Raw genomic sequence first — 10912 nt, 5'->3', positions numbered from 1 at the left:
CTGCTGTCTCGAGGCTTCTTCGGCACCTCCTTCGCTGTCTCCTGGTTCTTTTCTCTCCTCCCTTGCTGTCTCCTGGCTCTTTTCTCGACTCCCTCGCTGTCTCCAGGCTTTTTCCTCATCTCGCTTGCTGTCACCAGGCCCTTTTCTCTAACTCCCCTGCTGTCTCCAGGTTCCTTTGGCACCTCCCTCGCTGTCTCCAGGTTCCTTTGGCACCTCCCTCGCTGTCTCCAGGTTCCTTTGGCACCTCCCTCGCTGTCTCCTGGCTCTTTTCTCTCCTCGCTTCCCTCACTGTCTCCAGGCTCTTTCCTCGTCTCACTTACTGTCTCCAGGCTCTTTTCTCAACTCACTTTCCTTGAAAGAGCCTTTTTTCAAGGCTCTTTCCTTGACTCCCTCACTGTCTCCAGGCCTTTTTTCTCGACTCCCATGCTATCTCCATGCTCTTTCCTTGCTTCCCTCGATGTGTCCATTCTCTCCTCGACTCCCTCGCTGTCTCCAGCCTATTTCCTCGTCTTACTCACTGTCTCCAGGCTCTTTTCTTTCTTCCCTTGCTGTCTCCAGGCTCTGTCCTCGTCTCATTTGCTGTCTCCAGGCTCCTTCAGCACCTCCCCTGCTGTCTCCAATGTTTTTTCTTGCATCCCTCGCTGTCTCCACGCTGTTGTCTCGACTCCCTCTACATCTCCATGCTCTTTCCTTGCTTCCGTCACTGTCTCAAGTCTCTTTCCTCATGTCACTCACTATCTCCAGGCTCCTTCCTCTCCCACCTCGTTGACTCCTGGGTCTTTTCTCGACTCCCTTACCCTCTCCAGTCTTCTGTCTTTTTTCCAGGCTCTTTCCTTGCCTCCTTCACTGTCTCCAGCTTGTTTTCTAAACTCCCTCTCCATCTCCAGGCTCTGCCCTCACCTCCCTCGCTGTCTCCAGGCTCTTTCCTCGACTCCCTCAATGTCTCCAGGGTCTTTCCTCGACTCCCTTAACCTCTCCATTCTTCCATCTTTTTCCTCTTTCCTGGTCTCCCTCTCTCTCTCCAGGCTCTTTTCTCTCCTCCCCTGCTGTCTTCAGCCTCTTTCCTTGTCTCCCTCGCTGCCTCCAGGCTCCTTTCTATCCTCCCCTGCTGTCTCCAGGCTCTTTTCTCGCATCCGTCGCTGTCTCCAGGCTCCTTCAGCACCTCCCTCGCTGTCTCCTGGCTCTTTTCTCGACTCCCTTAACCTCTCCAGGGTTCCGTCTTTATTCCAGGGTCTTTCCTTTCCTCCTTCACTGTCTCCAGGCTGTTTACTCAACTCCCTCTCCATCTCCATGCTCTTTCCTTGCTTCTGTCGTTGTCTCCATGCTCTTTCCTCAACTCCCTTCCTGTCTCCATGCTCTTTCCTCGCTTCCATCGTTGTCTCCAGGCTCTTTCCTCGTCTAATTCACTGTCTCCAGGCTCCTTCAGCACCTCCGTCACTTTCTCCTGGCTCTTTTCTCGACTCCCTTAACCTCTTCAGCCTTCCCTCTTTTTTCCAGGCTCTTTCCATGCCTCCTTCATTGTCTCCAGGTTTTTTTCTCGACTCCCTCTCCATCTCCAGGCTCTGTCCTCACCGCCCTCGCTGTCTCCAGGGTCTTTCCTCGTCTCCCTCCCCGTCTCCAGGCTCTTTCCTCGTCTCCCTCTCCATCTCCAGGCTCTTTCCTCGTCTCCCTCTCCATCTCCAGGCTCTTTCCTTGTCTCCCTCTCCATCTCCAGAGTATTTTCTCGACTCCCCTGCTGTCTCCAGGCTCTTTTTTCAACATCCTCGCAGTCTCATGGCTCTGTCCTCACCTCCCTCGCTATCTCCATGCTCTTTCCTAGCTTCCGTCGCTGTCTCCAGCCTCTTTCCTTGTCTCCCTTGCTGCCTCCAGGCTCTTTTCTATCCTCCCCTGCTGTCTCCAGGCTCTTTTCTCGCATCCGTCGCTGTCTCCAGGCACGTTCAGCACCTTCCTCGCTGTCTCCTGGCTCTTTTCTTGAATCCCTTAACCTCTCCAGGCTTCCGTCTGTATTCCAGGGTCTTTCCATGCTTCCGTCGCTGTCTCCAGGCTCTTTCCTCATCTCACTCACTGTCTCCTGGCTCTTTTCTCGCATCCCTCGCTGTCTCCAGGCTCTGTTCTCTCCTCCCTTGTTGTATCCAGGCTCCTTCCTCGACTCCCTCTACATCTCAGGACTCTGTTCTCTCCTCCCTCGTTGTCTCCAGGCTCTTTCCTCGCCTCCCTCACTTTCTCCAGGCTCCTTCAACACCTCCGTCATTTTCTCCTGGCTCTTTTCTCGACTCCATTAACCTCTTCAGCCTTCCCTCTTTTTTCCAGGCTCTTTCCATGCCTCCTTCTCTGTCTCCTGGCTCTTTTCTCGACTCCCTCTCCATCTCCAGGCTCTGTCCTCACTGCCCTCACTGTCTCCAGGCTGTTTTCTAATCTCCCCTTCTGTCTCCTCGTCTCCCTCTCCATCTCCAGGCTCTTTCCTCATCTCCCTCTCCATCTCCAAAGTATTTTCTCGACTCCCTTGCTGTTTCCAGGCTCTTTTTTCAACTTCCTCGCTGTCTCCTGCCTCTGTCCTCACCTCCCTCGCTATCTCCATGCTCTTTCTTGGCTTTCCTCGCTGTCTCCAGCCTCTTTCCTTGTCTCCCTTGCTGCCTCCAGGCTCTTTTCTATCCTCCCCTGCTGTCTCCAGGCTCTTTCCATGGCTCCTTCGCTGTCTCCAGGCTCCTTCAGCACCTCTTTCGCTGTCTCCAGGCTCTTTTCTATCCTCCCCTGCTGTCTCCTGGCTCTTTTCTCGACTCCCTTAACCTCTCCAGTCTTCTGTCTTTATTCAAGGGTCTTTCCATGGCTCCTTCCCTGTCTCCAAGCTGTTTTCTTGACTCCCTCTCCATCTCCAGGCTCTGTCCTCACCACCCTCGCTTTCTCCATGCTCTTTCCTCGCTTCCCTCGCTGTCTCCAGGCTCTTTTCTCGACTCATTCACTGTCTCCAGGCTGTTTTCTAATCTCACCTGCTGTCTCCAGGCTGTTCTTTCGATTATCTCTCCATCTCCAGGCTCTGTCCTCACCTCCCTCGCTGTCTCCAGGCTCTTTTTTCAACTTCCTCGCTGTCTCCTGGCTCTGTTCTTACCTCCCTCGCTATCTCCATGCTCTTTTCTAGCTTCCCTCGCTGCCTCCAGTCTCTTTTCTATCCTCCCCTGCTGTATCCAGGCTCTTTTCTCGCATCCGTCGCTGTCTCCACGCTCCTTTATCACCTCCCTCGCTGTCTCCTGGCTCTTTTCTCGAGTCCCTTAACCTCTCCAGGCTTCCGTCTTTATTCCAGGGTCTTTCCATTCCTCCTTCACCATCTCCAGGCTGTTTTCTCAACTCCCTCTCCATCTCCATGCTCTTTCTTTGCTTCTGTCGCTGTCTCCAGGCTCTTTCCCCAACTCCCTCGCTGTCTCAAGTCTCTTTCCTCATCTCACTCACTGTCTCCAGGCTTTCTTTTCTCCTCCCTTGCTGTCTCCATGCTCTTTCCTCAACTCCCTTGCTGTCTCCAGTGTCTTTCCTCGCTTCCGTCGTTGTCTCCAGGCTCTTTGCTCGTCTTATTCACTGTCTCCAGGCTGTTTTCTCAACTCCCTCTCCATGCTCTTTCCTTGCTTCTGTCGCTGTCTCCAGGGTCTTTCCTCAACTCCCGTGCTCTCTCCAGGCCCTTTTCTCTCCTCCCGTGCTGTCTGCAGGCTCTTTCTTCATCTCACTCGGTGTCTCCAGGGTGTTTTTTTGCATCCCTCGCTGTCTCCAGGCTGTTTTCTTGACTCCTTCTCCATCTCCATGCTCTTTCCTCACTTCCCTTGCTGTCTCTATGCTGTTTCCTCATCTCACTCACTGTCTCAAGGGTCTTTTCTCTTCTCCCTCGCTGCCTCCAGGCTTTCTTTCCTCGACTCCCTCGCTGTCTCCATGCTCTTTCCTCAACTCCCTTGCTGTCTCCAGTGTCTTTCCTCGCTTCCGTCGTTGTCTCCAGGCTCTTTGCTCGTCTTATTCACTGTCTCCAGCCTCTTTCCTTGTCTCCCTCGCTGCCTCCAGTCTCTTTTCTATCCTCCCCTGCTGTATCCAGGCTCTTTTCTCGCATCCGTCGCTGTCTCCATGCTCCTTCATCACCTCCCTCGCTGTCTCCTGGCTCTTTTCTCGAGTCCCTTAACCTCTCCAGGCTTCCGTCTTTATTCCAGGGTCTTTCCATTCCTCCTTCACCATCTCCAGGCTGTTTTCTCAACTCCCTCTCCATCTCCATGCTCTTTCCTTGCTTCTGTCGCTGACTCCAGGCTCTTTCCCCAACTCCCTCGCTGTCTGAAGTCTCTTTCCTCATCTCACTCACTGTCTCCAGGCTTTCTTTTCTCCTCCCTTGCTGTCTCCATGCTCTTTCCTCAACTCCCTTGCTGTCTCCAGTGTCTTTCCTCGCTTCCGTCGTTGTCTCCAGGCTCTTTGCTCGTCTTATTCACTGTCTCCAGGCTGTTTTCTCAACTCCCTCTCCATGCTCTTTCCTTGCTTCTGTCGCTGTCTCCAGGGTCTTTCCTCAACTCCCGTGCTCTCTCCAGGCCCTTTTCTCTCCTCCCGTGCTGTCTGCAGGCTCTTTCTTCATCTCACTCGGTGTCTCCAGGGTGTTTTTTTGCATCCCTCGCTGTCTCCAGGCTGTTTTCTTGACTCCTTCTCCATCTCCATGCTCTTTCCTCACTTCCCTTGCTGTCTCTATGCTGTTTCCTCATCTCACTCACTGTCTCAAGGGTCTTTTCTCTTCTCCCTCGCTGCCTCCAGGCTCTTTCCAGGCTCTTTTCTTGCATCTGTCGCTGTCTCCAGGCTCTTTCCTCCTTTGCTTACTGTCTCCAGGCTCCTTCAGCAACTCCCTCGCTGTCTCCAGGGGTTGCCCTAATTTGTAAAAGAAGGAAAATGTTAGGCCTTCATTCACAAAAAAACCCCAGTCTATTTTCAGTGATTCCTTCACACACAAAATATATAAATGAATAGTTACGTCTATAACTTCTGTTCCCTGAAGGAGAGGAACGAGGTACAACACATATAGTATGGGATATCATGTCCTCGCGCGTCCTGCTGAAGACACCTCTGTTCACGCCTCTAAGGCAAATGACCTGGGATGACATATGTGTGGCTCCACCCGGACATATATAACACTGTCATCACAGTCATTCCTCAGTTCGATAGCCACTCTTCACTGAGCCCAGCTGCACGGCGGAGCATCCTAGAGTTGCACCTCGTTCCTCTCCTTCAGGGAACAGAAGTTATAGACAGTGGCGCAGTGGGTAGTGGCGCAGTGGGTAGCCGGAAGGTTGCAGGTTCGAGCCCCTGTCCCTGCGCTGCATTGTGTCATTGGGCAAGTCACTTAAACCACAGCGCCAGTTACTGGCTGCATGACCGCCGGTCTCTCGCTGCATGACCGCAGATGCTCGTCTCTGAATGAGTGATCTGGAACGATCATTTCGTTGTGTGCCTTGTGCGCGCAATGACAATGAGTTGAATCGACTCGAATAACTATTCGTTCCCTTTCAGTCGATTCACTCTGTACAAGGCATATAGTATGGGACATATATACACGCCCCAGAGAGCAGCCACCGAACTGGAGTTGGATCACCAGCACCCTAGTGCAAGGCAGACCCAGCAGAAAGGACAGAATGAGCCACCAAAGGGGATGTCACATCCAAACAATAGAACCAAACAAAAGTGTGCTGTGATGACCAATTAGCTGCAGCTCACAGGAACCCCTTTAAAAAGGGCCCGTGAGGTTGCCATTCCCCTGGTGGGATGTGCCCTCACACCCTGAGACAAAGCAACACCTGTAGTGCCATATGCCAGGGAAATGGCCTCCATAATCCAGTGGGAGAGCCTATGTTTAGACAGAGCTCGACCTCTAGCTGGATTAGCAAAGCAGACAAACAACTGGTCATATGAACGCACATCCCGAGCACGGTCAATGCAGGCCCGTAGCAGATGCACTGGACACAGAATGCAACCTCTTCTCCTTCTCAGATGTGAAAGGAGGGGGGCAAAAACTCTGAAGTTCAAATTCCATAGAGCTATAAGCTGCTAGAATAACCTTAGTTAGATATGCGGCATTTGGGCCTAGTGCGACCCTGAAACCATCAGAAGAGAACTGTGTGCAAGAAGGATGCACAGACAATGCATCAAGGTCACTCACTCGCTTTGCGGAAGCCAAAGCAAGAAGAAGTGCAGTCTTGTATGAAAGAAACTTCATATCTACAGACTCAATGGCTTAAATGCTCGCCATTTGTGTGCATACAAGCCTCTAGTGGACGAAGCCCTGGCACTCTGTATTGTTGCCACTACACTTGGGGGCAAACCCTTAGCTATCAAATTTGACCTCTCAACAGGTAAGCATGCAGCCGCCACAGTTCTGGGCGTGGGTGAATCACCTCCCCTCCTGCCTGAGAGACGAGGTCCCTGCAGGGAGGAAACTGCCAGGGCTTTGCTGCCAAGAAACTGATTATTTCTGCATACCATGACTTTGCTGGCCACCAAGGGGCCACCAGAATCAGAGAGAGGCACTGCTGATGCATTCTCTCTAAAACCGGTGGTATCATTTCCACCGGGGGAAAAGCATACAGGAGCATGTAAATGGTAAATGGACTAGTTCTTATATAGCGCTTTTCTACTCAATATGAGCACTCAAAGCGCTTATACAACCTGTTTTTTGCATTCACCCATGCACTCCCATTCATACAAGCACTTCCATTTTTATGAAGCTAAGTGCTTTTAATTAACTAACATTCACTCACATTCATACTCCGACAGAACGGTCGGAGAGCAACTTGGGGTTAAGTATCTTGCCCAAGGATACATTGGCATGTAGCCCGGAGTAGCCAGGATTCGAACCGCTGACCTTCCGATCAGTAGGTGACCTACTCTACCTACTTCCGATCAGTAGGTGACCTGCTCTACCTACTGAGCTACAGCCACCCCATGGCACACCCATGTCTGGTCATGGGTGTGCCAAAGCATCTAACCCCAGAGGTGCATTGTGGGTGGTTATGGAGCAGAACAGGGGGCAGTGAGCATTCACTCTTGAAGTGAACAGGTCCACCTCTGCCCTGCCAAATATGTTCCAAATCTGGGCCACAACCAAGGGGTGCAAACGCCATTCCCTCACCAGGGGACCCCCCCAACGGAGAGAAGGTCCGGTCCCAGGTTCAGACCGGAATGTGAGTGGCTTTTAGCAACAGAAAACGAACACTGCACCATAACAGCAGAGTGTGAGACAGCTTTAACAGGGGAAGGGAGCATGTCCCTCCCTGCCTGTTTATGAAAGAGACCACTGTTGAATTGTCTGTCCGGACCAAAACATGGTGGCCCATTAGAACTGGACAAAAATGCTTGAGCGCTAGAAAAGAGGGTAGCAGGTCTAAGTGATTAATGTGCAGCTCGCGCTGTAGTTCAGTCCAGACCCCTCTCACTGATGCACCGTCGCACAGAGCCCCCCACCCCCTCAGGGAGGCATCTGTGGACACCACCTTGCGAAATGACACCCTCCCGATCTGAGAGCCCTGATGCAGCAGACCGGGCGGATTGCTAACATCCAGGATGCGGTTATCGTCAGTCTCCTCCGCAGGTGGCGCAACGCACACAGGTGGTGAGAGAGAGTCTATCGCTGGAAAGCTCTCATCCTTAAGTGGCACTACGGCAATCATAGATGCCATCATGCCCAACAACCGTAAGATTGTTTGGAAACGCAGTTTGCGTCCCAACTGAAACTGAGTGAGGCAGCGGTGAAACGCGGCTACTCTGTGCTATGACAAACGTGCTCGGCCGGAGAGCGAGCATATTTCTAGTCCGAGGAAGGGGATTTGCTGGCTCTGGGTCAGCGAGCTTTTCTGAAAATTCACTGAGAAACCCAGTGCCTGAAAGTGAGACAGGACCAGTGAGAGCTGCGTCACCGCCTGTTCTCTGGAGTCCGCTATGAGAGCCTAGTCGTCTAGATAGGCTAAAATGCGGACGCCTCCCTATCGGAGGGGAGCTAACGCTGCTTCGGCACATTTTGTGAAGGTGCGAGGAGCGAGAGTCAGCCCGAAAGGCAGCACCAGGTATTCGTAGGCTACGCACTTGAATGCAAACCTCAGAAACTGCCTGTGATTTGGGTGTATAGCTACGTGAAAGTAGGCATCTGCTAGATCGATTGTCGTAAACCAATCCCCTGGGCTGACTGCATTCAGAAGCTGTCTGAGTGTTAGCATCTTGAACTTGCAAGTTCGCAGGTATTTGTTCAAGACTCGCAGGTTGAGAATAGGACGGAGCCCTCCCCCTTTCTTTGGGACGAGAAAATAGCAGCTGTACCAACCTTTGTCCGTCTCCAAAGCAGGGACCACTCATATTGCTTTCTTCTGCAGTAGCGAGTCTATTTCCTCCCTTAGTAGTGTTGCTGCTTCGCTTCTTACGGTAGAGCTTATTATACCGCGGAAGCGAGGAGGCCTGGTCCGGAAGAGTAACCGGTAACCTGTAGCAACAGTTTTCACCACCCACAGAGAGTGGGCGCAAGCATGCCACTGAGGGAGGTGGGCCGCCAGTTGGCTTACCTGCAGCACTGTAGGTGAGAGCTCCCGTCTGCTTCTTCCTCAGCTCGAATTTAGCCTGAATAGCTTCGAGTGAGTGCCCAAATAATCCAGCAGCAGACACTGGTTCGTCTAGATAAATAACCCTATCCCTCTCCGGGACATCGGAGTGGGTCAGCCACAGATGCCTCTGAGCCGCTGCTGAAGCCATCCCTCTGCCCAGGGAGAGCACTGCGCAGCGTGATGCACAGAGAATGTAGTCCGTGGTGACTCTGACCTCATCGAGGAGAGGCGCCAGTGGGCTGTCTGGGGGAACCAATAAGCCGAGCTCCGCCAGGCACATCGCCTGGTACGTCTGGAGCATAGTAGCGGAGCTCATGGCGTGGGCAGCGCCTGCCTCAGCCCGATAAATCTTGTCCAGCTGAGACACGGAAAATCTGCCGTGCTTGGACGGAAGAGTTGATGGGCCAGCCACACCATGGTTATGGGGTGAGGCCAGATAAGCCGCCAGGGATGGCTCCATCGGAGGTGGGTTACCTAAGCCAGCCTCCTCTGCACCGTGAAGTTCCAGATACTGTCCATAGCCGGGCACACTGACGCGGGTAGACAGTGGTTTGCTCAGCTCGGAGACAAAATCTGGGAACATGGGAAGGCGGATTCTGACCGTCGTAGGCTCGGGTGGGAGGAAAAACCCCGTGAACCATGACGGTTTCTGAGTTGGAGAAGGAGAGGGCCAGTCCACCTGCAGCTTATTCGCTGCACGGTGAAAAAGTGAAAAAAGAGACATGTCGTCTCGGCCGGCCAGCGCAGCAGCAGTGGCACACTGAGCCGACGACAGGCTCTCCTGTTCATCCTCCGACAAACCATGCAAATCCAGGCCGATGTCCAGCAGGTCCTCGTCATCCTGGCGTGTACCTAGCTCAGACTGAAGCTGGCCAGCGCTCTCGCATGGTTCCGGCTCACTTTCGGCTAACCCATCAGTGTCCTCCATATGGTCTGCCCAGCTAAATGCGGGGACATCAGTCGGACACTCCTCGCTTTCAGATCCAGGGGAAGCCAGGATCCCAGACTCGGAAAGGAGGGGGTTTATGCCGTGCAACCGCCGTCCTTCCCAGCACTTTTTCCACAAACGTCACCCGTCTCTCCAGGGTCGAGCGCCAGAGCTGGCGACAAAGCGCACAGACATTGGGCTCAGTCAACACTCTCCTAGCGTGGACAATCCCCAGGCAGACGGGGCACGCATCTTACTGGTCCTTGTCGTGCAGAGAGAAACAGCACCCCTGAGGACAGGGGCGAACAGAAGATTTCTGCTCTGCACGCTTTGGTTTGGTATTCATGCTAAAACGCAAAGGGAAGATGCTGCACTAGAAGACTCAAAATTAGCGCTCCGCGGGCAGTCCACACACCAACTGAGCGGTGGGGCTAACACCAACAGGGGCAGTTAAACTAACTTCGAGCCGGCAGACAACAGAGCTAACTAGCAGCAGCTAGCTAGCTCGCCTCTGCAGAGGTGTTCTTAGCAAGGTGAAAAGCGTAAGAACTAAGGAATGACTGTGATGACAGTGTTATATATGTGCAGGCAGAGCCACACGTCATCACAGTCATTTGCCTTAGAGGTGTGAATACAGGTGTCTTCAGCAGGACACGCGAGGGCGTGATATCCCACACTATATGTGTTGTTCCAAGTGAATCGACTGAACGGGAACTGTATATTGATCAAAAGTTACAGTAAATGTAAACACTACATAGACATAAAATAACAAACCACAATCCTCCCAATAGTCCTTCTGTGACACACAACTTACAACCTCCTCCCAAACAAATACTCCCACCCCAACAAACAACTTACACAAGCCCACCACAAAACATAAAGCTTTTTGTAAAACTTTAGACACTTACCTGTCAAAAAAAGCTCTGAGCCATTGTCTTCCTCATCCTGCCATAATAAACGTAATAAAGACCCCCGTGAAAGCCTTATCGAGACCTATGACAACCTTCCCTGCCCCCAACACTGCTCTTGTAAATTTACATATGTAAAGCACACACACACACACACACACACACACACACACACACACACACACACACACACACACACACACAATATAAGTGGCCTAACAGCGTATGGTGATATTTTCTGTGTAATGGTGCATGTCAAGCTCACCATTTACATCTAAACGGCATATATTACGAGGAAGAGCTGAGAATAAAAAGTTACACATACCATGAATCGCCTTCAGAGTACAGCTGTTCAGTCGTGGGATTTTGCAGCAATAAAACCGGTCGAATCAGCGACAAAAATCCTCTAATAAATAATAATCCACTCTTGTGAGTCATTTAGTCACTTTGTTGTATAGTCTGTTTTTGATCCATTTTGACAATCCGTT

The 10912-nt window shown here is 52.1% G+C and overlaps 1 pseudogene; it reads right to left on the bottom strand.

Moving 5' to 3' along the window:
• Positions 1-6332: 6332 nt before the first annotated feature.
• LOC115786554 (uncharacterized) lies at positions 6333-9516 on the bottom strand (annotated as a pseudogene).
• Between the last annotated feature and the right edge of the window lie 1396 nt (positions 9517-10912).

Source organism: Archocentrus centrarchus, chromosome 10, assembly GCF_007364275.1.
Source record: "Archocentrus centrarchus isolate MPI-CPG fArcCen1 chromosome 10, fArcCen1, whole genome shotgun sequence".
Lineage (NCBI taxonomy): Eukaryota > Metazoa > Chordata > Actinopteri > Cichliformes > Cichlidae > Archocentrus > Archocentrus centrarchus.
This window is presented reverse-complemented; position numbering and strand designations above follow the sequence as displayed.